The following is a 12,886-nucleotide window of genomic DNA, read 5'->3' on the forward strand; positions in this document are numbered from 1 at the left end:
CACATTTATCTTAGTATTCAACATATTCTAAGATTCCATTGATTCAAAAAGATCTTAAGAGGTAAGTTCGCAGTAAAGAAAATTAGTCTATAAGCACTTATTTCTTAATGTCATTTGTAATATTTCAAAATTCTTATTCAATTGTTTTTGACAATTTTTTTTAAATCTGAAAATTTTAAAATGCTCAGAGTTCAAATAACAACTATAAAGTATAGCCACATTCCCCCTTTTAATATACTATCTAGAGAAAAAAACTCAAAGACAAGTATATTGAGTTTCTTTCCTGATAATTTGAAAATGCTGCCTAATCACCTAATCACTTTTATTTCTATAAATCAATTTACATTATATTTTACTAGTTGTGTTTTTCTAACGAATCTTTCATAACACTGATTTTCTTACATTTTCCATAAATGAAAAAAGCAAAATTTATAAAATTATTCTCAGTTTGGGTACCATTATATAACAAAATTTAAAACTTTCAGTATTTAAAAAATATGTATCTGATATAATTATACTTATCTCACAGATACATTGCTTTTTTTAAACTATTATAATTAAATAGCAAAACAGAACATTTATGTTGCTTTGAGAGAGTGTGGCAGGTTTTCTTTGTTTTTCTTCTTTAGAAGTGTGAATGCAATAATACTGATGCTGATGCTTGAAGCACTTGAAAAAAGAACTAGCAGTGGATTCCAGAGGCAAAGAGAGAGGAGAAATGTTTATTCATTCATTCATTCATTCATTCATTTACTTATTACTACACTGATTTTCAAAGGGAAGAAGCTATAAAAGACTGGATTGGGAATTAATATCCAGCTTAGTCCTGAGGATAGTAAGCGACTTGAAAATGCAGGGATACCTGATATCATTTGAAAACTATTTTTAACCAAAAGCATTTTTCTGGAAATAAAGGCTAATCATAACAGATAGAGGTGGGATATCTTCCAGATGGCATGAACATGAACAATGGAGTTATGGAAAAGAGAAGACCTCCCCAAGTTTTTATACATGTGGGGCTTCAGTGAAGAGTTGGTATATCACTCTGGCAAAAGGTAAAAGAGTGTATATCTCTACTAAGAAATAGACTAAACGTATATTTGTTTTTTCTCAAAATTAGTAACAACAATAAAAAAAAAATTGTGACTTTATTATAATTCCCTCACCAAGTCTTCACTAGCTATTGACTTGCTAAACCAGTCTTTTAGTTTACCAGCACTTGGCTTTCTTTGGGTTATTAATTCAAGATCATGAGTGTTACACAGTAGCTTCATTTCATACCTTTATGACAATAAAAAATATCACCTAACTGACATCCTGGTTCAAATAGTGACAAATTTCTCAAGCTAGGCATTATTATCTTTAATCTTCTCCTTCGATTCTCAATATGTAAAGCCAGGCTTCATACAAAATTTAAAACTTAGAACTTCAGTTAAGTCAGCCTTTTCCCTGTTGTGTAAGTCAAAATCTCCTTCTGGTATTCCATCTGTCATGGATCTGACTCAATTCCATTCTCCATAGTATCCTCTCATCTCTACTCTTCCCATCTCACTGATCTAAGTAAAATTGCCGTTTACACATGGAAGATGTGCCTAATAAATCAAGTTCCTCATAGTGTTGAATGCTGTCATTCAAATATAAGTTTGATAGAGATACTCCAATATTTAGATTCAGATATGAAAACTATAAATAGATATAGCTATTTACCCACTATATACTCATGAATAGTGTCATTTTTTGTCGTCAACACAGGCCTCTGACATATTTGGTAACACACTGGGTTTGTATTGTTTTCATGTTTGGAGTTAATTTCTTAAATTAATCCTTTATGTCAATGAAGCAAATAAAATAAATCTAGGATGATAGAATTATCTCTATAAATTATCACACACTTATACACTATAGAGTCTGGTTAAAAGTTTGAAATGATTGGTTTTTTACATCAAGCATAAATTGCAATCAAATTTTTCATAATCATTTCAATAATTTCCCAACTGTATAAGGAAAGAATGAAAAACCTTTTTTTTGAAACATTTGGAGAGCTTATTATAAAAGACCAAGTTTTTATCTGAAATTTAGTTTTTTTCTAAATTTATTTTATAAAAATATTTACATTCCATTCTCATATTGATTACAGATATAGACAGTAAAGTTAAGCCTATTGATTTTAATATAAGGGTTTAAGCATTCATATCCAGGTTGGAAGTATTCCTTCTTTCTAAAAGAATACAGCAGCCTCTTAGCAGTTTTAAAAGCTACTATTTCTGGGAGATAATGAATTGTTGAATCAAGGCAAAGAGATCTCAGAAATTTGTTGCTTTCCCAGAAGTCAAGGCCTACAATAACCCTGGACGTTTTCTTCTATTTGGAAGTCTACAACTCAAGGCCTTCTTCACTGGAAAAGGTCAGAATGCTTCTACCATGGAAACCTAGCATATCCCTTCGTTCATGATAAAGAATGAAACTGTCACCAGCCATTGTGAACTTGTTCTAATGGTGCCATATAAACCAAGTTATAAAAGCTAAACTCCAGAATAACAGAATGACATCAAAAGGATAATATCTGGGGTGAGATAGGTGAGACCAGAGAAGGTTCCTTTTATCATAGACCATATATAGGGCACTGGGCTGTGTTCAACTTTGGCCACATCAGGATCAATAAAATGAGTGCTTGTCAAAAGGAAGAAAGCACTTATTGAAATATTTTTCATTTGTGTCCTATAATAGAAGAACAAATAAATTAGAGAATTTTTGTTAGAAAATAATTTTTTATAAATTGTAAGGAAAAACAGTTTCCCACAAACAACAATAATAATAATTCTGGATGCTTATAGGTTTTGATCTAGCCCTTTTATGCATATTATTTCTAATTATTATAAAATTTGTATATGCTAAGTGTTACTTTTAGATAAAGGATTAGGATTCATTGATGTTATAAAATTTGTCCAAGGCCAAATTGATAAAATAATATCAATGATTTGGGAATAGGTGATGTCTAATCATCTCAACATATAAAATGTAGGACATAGGTACTTTAAACTATGAGCTGTAAATTAGCTATGGTATAATCATTATGATTTATAAACTGGACTGTGCTGTGCATCCTTTTATATTGCAGGTGATTAAGAATTTGCACTTTCAAAATAAATTGCCAGATATTGAATCAAGAGCTCAATCCTAGATAATGATAATAATAATAATAATAATAATAATGAATGTGCAGTCATTAATCTAGATAGTTTCACACATCTCAGTTTTCTCATTTATAAAAATGAATAATGAAGTAACTATTTCATGAGATTTTTGCATGAATTAAATGAGATAATGCAAGTAGAACAATGAATACAGTATATAACAATAGTCAGCAATAGACATAAGTTTTATTGCTATTATCTAATGATAAATAATTTAGAAAATATATAAAAGCAGAATGAAGAAAATACCACTTCTTGCCTACCACACTCAGACAAAATCTTTTGAAAGTTATAGAAAACTTAAAAAAAAAATGCTTTTAGGAAGTTTCTTTTAAACAGCGTATTCTAGCAGAGTTATAATCATAGTGGTTTACAATGAATTGTATAATTAATATTGCTACCTCAGCATTTTTAGTGTTCTTACAGTCTACAAAAACACTTTCATCAGCTACAAAGTATTATATCCAATGAAACATCTTGTTGCTCAATTTGTAGAGTAGGGCTTTTAGTCTGGTTTAAGCATTTAATTTTAATGTATGATATAGCTAAAGAGCTTTGCACCGCGAGCGGTTTCTGTATTTAGAATGGAGTTTTTATCTGACCCCATATCAACTTGTGGTAATTGATCATAAGACTCCTGCTTGCATATTATTTATATCCTCTCCAATTCTGTCTGGTTCTACCTAGTGTTTAAGATAATCTTTTGCTGCATTCTTGCCTGACTCAGGTGTAAATAAAAAGTAGAGTAAAAAAATAAAGAGTAGGTTTTCCTTCTTAGAACAAACTTATCTCTGCTTCCACAAACTTTTGACTTCTGAGTTTTTCCATCATGAAAGATGTTCAGCAAAATTATTTAAACAAACTGTGATAAACTTAGGATCATTGTTTAAAGAGAGGAGCGTCGTTTATATGTAGTTTTGCAGCCATGCCTCGAGGGTATTAAGCTCACATCTGTGTTATACTTTTTAATTTAAGTGTAAAGCTTTACATTTATTTTATTCTGTTTTGTCTTAATTTGAGCTTTTAATTCTAGTTTTGGAAATTAAAAAAAAAAATTGTAATTCTTTTTTATACTAGCTATTGCCCTAGCATTATATTGTTTGCAAATTTGATCAGAATATTTTCTGTGTTCCCAGCAACATTCGTAATAAGTATATGGATATTGATTACATTGAAGTATAAAGTTGTGTCATGAACTTCCTAGGGGAAGCCTCCGTTATCCTTATTCCATACTGTTGGCCATGAGTCAACATTTGTCAACCTTGTGATAATGATTTCATGGGAAGTATTACTGAATATCTTACTAAAATGAAAATATAAAATATGTCATTTCTATGATCTACCAGTGCAGTTATCCTACCAGAAAAGGAGATGGCATTATATAGACCTAATATCAATTAATGACACAATGATGGTTTTTAGAAGCTAAAATACCCTCTTTCAGGTGTTCTCAAACCAGTTTATTATTATTATTTTTTTTACTTTTTAGCTTTTCATTGTTATACCTTATATCCTTCCAAAATTGATTTGTGCTGAATCTTTATATATTCTGGGAATGTTGCCACAATGATTTGATTTATACGGTGTTTAATCTGGACAGACTTCGTTAAGGATATGAATCTTGAGCTATGCTTTGAGGAGAAAAACACTTGTAGTTTGCTAAACTCAGTCAGAAAATATATTTCAGAAAGGGTGAGTGGTATGGGTTCAGTAGAGTTCTGGCATGTGAACAAGTAAGTTATTCTCTTTCCCTCGCTATGGTATATATTTTAAATAACTTCTGCATATCCCTTATTCTGTAGTACTGATCAAAACTGGTATATTAATAGTGTAAAAATGCCAGAAAAAGTTTCATCATATTATGTTCTTTAAACAACCTCTCAAGTGAAGAAAGAGTTTTACCTCACTTTTCAGATGAGGCAACTGAGGTCTATGTGAGGTTATTTGCTGGAAGGCATACTGGCAATGTGGACTAGAACCACAACTCCCAGCTCTCTCCAGAATTCATGTTCTTTCCGCAGTACTACATTTGCTGCTATGAAACAAAACCCGGGTATTTGCCTCCTGAAACAAGACAATGAAAAAAATATCTTCTCATAGGCATGTATCTGTTTATTTTTATTTATTCATTTATTTACTTTGGATTTAAATATTGTTTGGCTTTTCTGTACCGGAGATTTTGTTTAATGAACTGTTTAGCAAAGTAGTATAAGCAGTGAAGTGCCACCCTTTGGGAGATTAGCACTTAGAGAAAGAAAGGATAATAGAACAAAAAACAAAGTTTAAATCATTTTAATTTTATCCTCAGATGTCAGCTAAAATTTTTAGGGTTATTTTAATCTGCTCCTGAGATTTTTGCTTGTTTTTAATTTTATATCAGGGTCACAAATGATGTTTTAGCTTTTTGTTGTTTCCTCTCAGCTCTGAGTAAGAAGTAGACATTTATTTATACTCCTACTTTCCAAGTGAGTGTGCATGTGTTTGTGTGACTATATGTGTAATAAAAATTGCATGTCATGGTGTTTTGTTCCAAACTGAGGGTGTGTGGAGGGGGGGGACATTAAAAGCAGATCATCTCTTTTTTACTCATTTTATTATCCTTTTCAAAAATGTAGGCATTTTCTAATTACATGCAATTTGAAAAGGATCAAGTATAATGTCAACATTTTTCTGTAGACATTTTTGCAGCTTTAGCTGTTTATATGAAATGAAATTATATTTAGCAGCTTTATGAAAGAGAGCTCATTGAGAAATAAAAAAATTAAAAGTAGAACTATCATATCTACTTGTCTTTGTTAGAAAAGACATTTTCTAATAAAACATTTTTAAGCATAGAATATGATGTAGCTTATCAACTTAAAAATTGTGCATAAAATTGTCAGCTCCAAAAAAAAGGTAAGATTTATCCAAGTTTTATTTTTCTTTTTGTTCAGCTATATATTTCAGGAGGCTACTGTGTCCTGTTTGTTGGTTGTGTGCTCTACAACAGAAAGTGATACCTTTTACCTTTTTAACTTTTTTTAATATGAGGACAGTAGTGTGTCTTGAGGTTTTACTGTGTGTAACCTGTTCAACTGTATGTACCCAGAGGCTCTACATTGTGTATGTGTGTGTGTATGTGTGTATGCTATAGAAATAAGATAGATTTTCAGATTTCATCTGATAATTAAAGCATTAAGATTTTTGTATAAGTTGAAAATTTGTCTCTGTTGTTGGAAGAGCAAGAGAGCCAGGATAAAAAAAACAAAAAAAAAAAAAAAAAAAAAAAACTTGACAGTTATGAGAAAATTTAATTTAGCATAATAGAACTTTTTTTCTCTTTTACCATTTTTAGATAATTATTCTCAGGACTAATATAGAAATTTGTTATTTTCCCATATCTACATTATCTAACTTTGTATTTCTTGAAACATAATAAGTAGTATTGATTTTTGGATAATAAATATTTTTAATTATAATAATTTTTAATTTTAAACAAAATAATTTTTCTTCCTGGAGATTGTATCTTTGCATTAAAGGATCAACAGTTATAAAGAAGGAATTCTAGTAATTCTCCTAGTTGAATTTTAAAAGTAGCCTAGAGAACTGACCAGTAATATGAAAACTAACTTGGATATACTAAGGGGACAGTAAACTCTCTATTATGATAACCCAAAGCAGCAAGTCTCCTACAGGAAATAAAAATAAATTATTTTTTAAGACAGATGCCTCCTACTAAGGAATATTAGTGAAGCATTTGAAGAAATTTAGTTTGCAGAATGACTTAATATGAGTCCGTGTCAATAACTGGATCAACATTGGCATCAGCCAGAAGAGCTCTAACATCATTTACAAATGATACATTGTGCTACAATGTGAGAAAGCATGAGACAGAAACTCAAGTTGCTTAAAATGGTGCAGTCTTCTAGCCCTTGATTTTCTCATATACAACATGACAGGGTAAACTAGGTCAATCTGAGGGTCTACCAGCCTTACTATTACATGGATTACGTGCAAATCTCCCCCTTAAGTCAATAAAGTATTGCCTCTCTTGAAGTTGAAAACTACGTTTTCTATTTCGAGACGAACTCCCTCAGTCCCCTGAGGAGGGATTCTCTGTGACTTTTGCTTGAGAAACTCTATATCCTAATAAGCATTAAGTCCTTAGTAAGCAGTAGCTGAACTGTGGGTAACTTCTGTATACAGAAAAGTCTATCTATCTTGGAGAAGATTGTTCCTTTCCTATCTAGGAGAAAACTGACCCTCTAGTGATATTTCTTTGAAGATTTGACCACTCTGAGAGCCCAGAGGAAATCTATGGTCACTTTCTAAGCTGTTTCTACTATTCTGCATTTCATAATTCTTCGTTAGAAAGAATGTTGTCTCTCCTATTGCGATAATTATAAGACATCTCCTGGTACCACTGGAATTCATATAAGTCTCCTCTGAAGAAATTGTTTACCTTAACTGCTATTGACCCTCTGAGAAGAGGTGATACAAACTTTGAGAAGTTCAAAGTTCAAAGAAGCTTCACTACTGATCTCATCTTCTGCCACTGTAGAGAGTTGCTGTTGGTGCTGTCATAACATTGGTATCTGTATTAGATTCTTAGGGCTGCCATACTAAAGTATAAGAAATGAGGTGACTTAAAACAACAAATTTATTGTCTCATAGTTCTGGAAGTGACAGTCTGAAATCTAGGTGTTGACAGGGCCATGTTCCTCCAAAGCCTGTGGGGGGAGGATCCTTCCTTACCTCTTCCAACTTCCAGTAGCCCCCAGACATTGCTTGATTTATGGAAATATTACTCTAGTTTCTGCATTCATGTTCATATCGTCATTTTCCCTCTGTGTCTGTGGCTTCACATGATATTCTTATATCTGTGTGTCTCTCTGTGCAAATTTTCCTCTTATAAGAGCAACAATTGAACAAAATACCATGGTATTCTATATTGAATTAGGGCTTTCCATGATAACCTCATTTTAACTTAATTGCATTTGTAAAGATTCTTTTTTTTTTTATTTCACACCTATAGCACCTGGTCTTCCTAGGTGATTTCCCATCCAAATACTAACCAGGCCCGACTCTGCTTAGCTTCCGAGATCAGATGGGATCGGGTGTGTTAAGGGTAGAATGGCCATAGACTAAGATCCTATTTCTAAATAAGGTCACATTTACAGACTCTGGAGGTTAAGGCTTTAACATATCTTTCTGAGAGACAAAATTCAACTCATTAGATCATCTATAAGCTGCATTCATTGCCATGTCACTAGTGCATCTTACAACCCCAATTTGAGTAATAATGGAGGAAGGGAAGCAATTTCATACTCAGTTTGGGCAATGAACACCAATTAGTTCTGGGTTTTCAATGTTCTGCTCTTTAACTTATTTAAGCTCTTTTCCAGGAACTGTCTGCCTCTAGAGAGGCTGAGTTAGAAGAACTCTCCATATCTCCAGCATCATAAACCCAGATGCCCTCTTCTATCTCAATCTTTGACTTGGGTTAGGATCCCATGTATAATTCCCATCTCTTTCCACCATTACATAATTTAATTTAAAAAAAAAAAAATTTTCTACAGATCTTGATTCTGGCTGGAAGTTAACATTCTTTTCAAGGAGGTGTTGTTTCTAGTGCCATGTTGGCCTTCACAGCAATTGAGTCTGGATCCAGATGACATGCTTTTTCTGCTTGGTTTTCATAATTTTGATATAAGAGATTAGGATTTTAAAATATCCATATTTGCTCAACCCCAATAAGTCAAACTCTGAAGAAGGAAAAGAAATAGATTTCCTCACTGACTATCCTGCTATATTAAATTCTATTAGGACTGATTAACAACACAGTAGCAATCACACTTTACTTTTATCTTCCAATGAGTGATATAATACAGTGCTCTCACTAAATGTTGTTTGATAAACTGCATTCCTCAACCTTTGAAACAGTCTATTGAAAATAACAACAACAGCAAAACTTTTTTTTTTTTTTTTTTCTGATCCTGCTTGAATCATTGCCCTAATTTGCTTAGAGCTTTATTGTCTAATGGTAGAAAATATTGTATGGATCCTATTCACAAACCTTCTAATTTCTTCCTCAGACTTTCTTTACAGGCTTAGAGAGATTGAGCCGTTCTCCCTTTAATGGTCTCTACATTCTGACTCCTGAATATTTTACCCATTCTTCTCTTATACTACCTGCATTTCATTGCTACATCTTTTCTTCTGAACAGTAAATCCCAACACACCTATCTCTGTGCTAGGCTTTGTCTTTCAGAAGGATATTTTTCATTTCTTAAACAAACAAATAACTCCCAGTATAAAAAATAATTTTTAGTGCTTCTCCAAGGTCAGACCCTTTCTACCTGTGAAGGTATAAGGCTAGAGGATACTAAGTTATAAGAGATTTCAACATTCAAATAGGTATTGAGGAAAAGCATAGTTTCATATGGTAATTTAAGTTAATTTAGTTGTAAAAACAAATAAACACATTTTCTCTAAAAACATCAATCCTGGCCAAAAGTTAGCATCCGTTCTCTTCAAATAGCTCCAGTTTAGGAACTACAGTGCAGGTGCTTAATAACATATTCATAAAAACTCCCCTGTTTCTATCTTTGTTATTATAAAATGCTTTTGTTTGCTGTTTGTGCAATTCTAAGGCCTATTCACCAGCAGTTTGCAGCACTTGTTACATCCAAACAGCTCTCAAGAGCATTTTGTAATGCCAAGGAGATGATAGTCAGAGGGGCCTTTAAGAAATATTTTTAAAAGCAGAACTGAAACTTAACCACAAACACAAATGCCCAGAAACCAGAAGAAAAGTAAATGTCATTTTAAAAATAAAAATAAAATCATAATCTCATTAAAAACCATTGCCAATATAAAGCATATTGACAATAGAAATGGCCTATTACTGTTTTCTTAAATATCTTCTTCTCACTCTCTCTTACTCTCTATTTTTAATAGAATGTTTTAAATATATTTTGTATGAAAAGAGATTCTGATGTTAAGATAAATATGTGTTAAATTTAGAATCATGAACCTGCAGTTTATATAGCTTATGTATTTTCATTTAAATTTATTGCTACTGTTAATGTTTTCAGTTTACTAGATTTCCAAATTTGATTATATTATTAGAATTTTTATTTTCTGTATTTATTTGCTTCTGTTTTCCTCACAGGTAATCTAGAGATTAACCCTCAGTTAATTAAAATAGATTCAGTGTTGTTTTTGGTTTATAGTAAGCAGTTAATAAAGGTTATTTACTTATTTTTATTTCAAGATCTAATTGTCACCTCACTGGTTATTTCAGTCAACAAAAACTAATTACCTAAAATAGGGAAAATATAAGTACTGCAACTGTAAAGATGAGTAAGATGTGGTCACTAAACCCAGTAAGTTCATAATAAAATAAAGGCAGATATATAAAGTATAAGTACAATTAAGCATCATAGTTTCTATTATGATGCACATACAACAGAGACATGGAGAAAAGAGTCATCTGGCAGTAGAATATTTTTAGCGAGTCTTGACTATCACGTAAAGATGAAAACACTGACTAGTTTTTAGGCAAGCAAAAAGGAGAGGAAGGCCATTTCTAGTAGTAGGAATTGCATGCCCCAAAGCATGGAGTTGCGAAAAAGCATAACATATTTGAAAACCTCCAAGCAAGATGACGGTGATGGTACAGGAATTATTTTAGGAGATATGACAGAAAATGTAAGTGATAGGTAGATCAGGAAGAGCCTTGAGCCCAGTTAAGCAAGTTAAACTTTATTCTGTAAGCAGTGGAGAGACATTAAAGGAATTTAAGCAAGTAGAAAAAAGGATAAGATTTGCAATTGAAGAAGGTCATTTTGAAAACATTGTAAATGATGGATTGAAAGGAGTTAAGACCATAGACAAGAATCTAGAAGGCTATTATTGCATTCCAGATGAAAGATGCTAAGGACCTGATCTAAGAACTAAGGCGACACAGATTGGAACGTTAATTTTATGTTATATGAAGAAAGTCTGTAGGACCAATGACTTTTCTGTCTGTGGACAGACATTTACAGGAAAACAATCAAATGAAACATTAACTCACATTAATAAATGAATTTAGAGAATTGGACACTTGCGTTCTCATATCTAAAACATTTTCTTGCAATAAAAGTCAAATCATAATCAGACTATTGGTCTGGAACCAGAATAAATGAACCTAAAATAGTAGAACATTTAATAGCTTCAGGCAAGCATAGCCTTGTACAACCATCCTGCCAAAAGTATCAGAGTACTTAGAGTCCTTGGCTACAACTCCCACCATCCATCTTCACATTAGGTAGGTCCTTGCCATTGGAATTGGAATATAAAATATTCGAAGGCCAACTGCTAAGGTGCTTTTTTTTTTTTTTTTTTCTTAATAGAAAGTGGGTTGGTGATGCTGAGATCTGTCACTTTTACTCTTTTTTCTTATGTTTCAGTTATGCCTCAATCCACTTTGATTGATAGTTGTTCCCCCCACCCCCCACTTCTTTAGTTACTTTGACAATCAGGTTATAATTAAATCTTCGAAACCTGTTATCTAAATGACACGTTAAGGTGACTTTATTTCTGCTGCAATGGCTATAATATTGTCTGCCCCATAATAATGGCCACTGTATTTTAAAATTTCTGAAAAAAAGTCTATTGGGACTATCCTCCTCTTTTCAAATTCTGCCAACTTACTCACTGGTGAGAATTTTGTGTGCATTTTTCTCACTGATATTTCTGTGGATTGACTCTGTAAGCAGAAATTAGTTATAGGGGTAAGCTACTTGAACTAAATATAAATCCCCAGTTGATGATGCTTAAACAGCATGTATCCAAAAATACTACAGCCTACAGAAAGAGAAAGGATTGGTAGAACCAGGCTTTTGATGAGTCAAATGAAAATTTGTACACCTTAATTTTAGCATTATATATTGGACTTGTCATGTTAAAAGAACTAGAGGCCCTGTCTCTCACATGAAAAAAGAAAAGAATCATTTTTATATATAAAGTTATATTTTAAGATTCTGGGTGATTTCTATATTCTAAAAGAGTTACAGATTTTAAAAATTATAATTTTGACAATAAGTTCCCAACACTGTGACTGACAACTTCTATTGATAATTGGAATAGGAGCAGAGAAAAGATAATGGTTTCAAATGTTCTGCAATAGGATAACTAGCTGAGTCTGAAACTCTGATATGAGAAAGTCATTAACCTTAATTGATGAGATTAACTTCAGCAATACCACACTGAATGGGGGAACAGAGGCTGGGAACTCTTCTCTCAGAAATAAAAGAAAGAAACATTGTAAATAAATAGTGAGAAAAATGGAGATGAGCCAGAAGAGAATGTTCTCATAGAAACTAGAATAGAGGGATTCAAAAATGGAGAAGATATTGTCATATGCCATAGAAAAACCAAAATCTATATTGAAGATTGCTTTGAGAAAAATATGTTCAGACACCAATCTAAATGTTTTATGTATAATAACTATCCTATACAGCAGCTTAATGAGGTTTGTATCTCTATTTCCTAGATAAAGGAACTAAGATATAGAACAGTTAAGTAATTTAGTATAAGGTCATACTGTTTGTAAGTGGTGTATTCTAACTTTGAACTAGGCAGTCTGGCTTGAGTGGCTAGAAACCAGGATGTTATCCTGCATCTTGGATCAAAGAGGTAATGAGCTTGGATACTAAAAAAGCACA

The 12,886-nt window shown here is 32.3% G+C and overlaps 1 protein-coding gene and 1 pseudogene across 1 annotated transcript in view; one reads left to right on the top strand and one right to left on the bottom strand.

Annotated features, from left to right (window-relative positions):
• Window positions 1-12,886, top strand: part of LRP1B (LDL receptor related protein 1B) — a 1,708,438-nt gene that overhangs the window by 350,369 nt on the left and 1,345,183 nt on the right. The gene's annotated exons all lie outside the window — the stretch shown is intronic.
• Window positions 8,200-8,318, bottom strand: LOC111736126 (annotated as a pseudogene).

Source organism: Pteropus vampyrus, unplaced genomic scaffold (assembly GCF_000151845.1).
Source record: "Pteropus vampyrus isolate Shadow unplaced genomic scaffold, Pvam_2.0 Scaffold17, whole genome shotgun sequence".
Lineage (NCBI taxonomy): Eukaryota > Metazoa > Chordata > Mammalia > Chiroptera > Pteropodidae > Pteropus > Pteropus vampyrus.